We start from the raw sequence: 1,618 nt of genomic DNA, 5'->3' as shown, positions 1-1,618 counted from the left end.
ACCTGCTGGTCTCCGGCGATCCTTCCGCCTCAGCCTTCCAAGTAGCTGGAACTACAGGTGTGCTTCCACGCCGGGCTGATTTTTGTTTTTTTGTAGAGATGAGGTCTCACCAAGTTGCCCAGGTGGGTCTCGAACCCACGGGCTCAGGCAATCCACTCATCTCGGCCTTCCAAAGCATGGGATTACAGGCTGAGCCATTGAGCCCAGCCGGCTAATTTTTTATTTATTATAGGAGGCTTGCCAAGTTTGGGCTAGTCTCGAACCTGAGGGCTCAGGCAGTCCTCTCACATTGGCCTCCCAAAGTGCTGGGATTACAGACTGAGCCACCAAGCCTGACTGAGTCTCTGTTTTCATAGCTTTTTTTCTTGAAGGGGTTAGGGGTGAGCAGACAATAAAGAAACTAAAAAAAAATTATCAGCTAATGTTTAGTGATAGGCACAGAAGTGAAATAGGATGTTATGGCAGGTGACCCCTTTAGATTGGATGGTCAAGGCATATTGATTTTCAAGCTGAGATCTGAGTCGCAAGAAGGAGCCAGCCGTGTGCCAAATCACAGTCGAAAAGCAGTCCCAGCCAAGAAACCAGCATGTGCAAAGGACCCGGGGTGGGGATAAGCTTGGCTTTTGAAGTAGAGAAAGGTAAAATGCCTAAAGCCTGGGTGAGTGACAGAAAAGCAGAGATGAGGAGTTCAGAGGCACAGGTGGCGGCCACCTCAGGTGGGCTGTGCTGGCCGTGCAGCTCCTGAGTGCTGGGAGGTGGGGAAGGTATTATTTTTTACTTTTTAGTTATTTATTTTTTTGAGTTGGAGTCTCATTCTGTCGCTCAGACTGGAGTGCAGTGGCCGCTCCCGGCCACCACAGCCTCTACCTGCCGGGCTCCGGCAATCCTTCCGCCTCAGCCTTCCAGGTAGCTGGAACTACAGGTGCGCGCTACTACGCCCGGCTAATTTTTGATTGATTGTAGAGATGAGGTCTCGCCAAGTTGCCCAGGCGCGGGTCTCGAACCTGCGGGCTCAGGCAATCCACTCACCTTGGCCTCCCAAAGTGCTGGGATTACAGGCTGAGCCACCGAGCACGGCCTGGGGAAGGTATTATGCTTGGCATTTTCTTTATTATTTATTTATTTTTGAGTCAGAGCCTCTCTCTGTCGCCTGGGCCAGCGTGCCATGGCACACTACAGCCACTCCAGCCTTGACCTTCTGGGCTCAGGCAATCCTTCTGCCTCAGCCTTCCAAGTAGCTGGAACCACAGGCATGCACTACCACATCCAGCTATATTTTGATTTATTGTAGAGATGAAGTCTCACCAAATTGTCCAGGCTGGTCTCAAATACCTGATCTCAGGCAATCCTCTCTCTTCCACCTCCCCAAATGCTGGGATTATAGGTGTAAGCCACTGCGCCTGGCGCACTTGGCATTTTTAAAAGGCCGCTCTGCCTGCCATGTGGTGAATAAACTATGTGTAGGGAAGGCAGACTTGAGGGCAGGGAGACTGCGATCCCCCCCGTGCTAGAAAAAGTAGATGTGCCATAGATATTTGTTCTGTGAGTGAATGTTATCTTTTTTTGTTTTTTGTTTTTTTTTGAGTTGGAGTCTCACTCTGTTGCCCAGACTGGAGTG

General features: G+C 50.4%; 1 protein-coding gene across 1 annotated transcript in view; it reads left to right on the top strand.

The window, feature by feature from the left end:
• Positions 1-1,618, top strand: part of NME1 (NME/NM23 nucleoside diphosphate kinase 1) — an 11,779-nt gene that overhangs the window by 8,296 nt on the left and 1,865 nt on the right. The gene's annotated exons all lie outside the window — the stretch shown is intronic.

Source organism: Carlito syrichta, unplaced genomic scaffold, assembly GCF_000164805.1.
Source record: "Carlito syrichta isolate Samal-C Ts95f unplaced genomic scaffold, Tarsius_syrichta-2.0.1 Scaffold304743, whole genome shotgun sequence".
Taxonomy (NCBI): domain Eukaryota; kingdom Metazoa; phylum Chordata; class Mammalia; order Primates; family Tarsiidae; genus Carlito; species Carlito syrichta.
The sequence above is the reverse complement of the archived record's forward strand: the minus strand, read 5'-3'. Positions and strand labels throughout refer to the sequence as shown.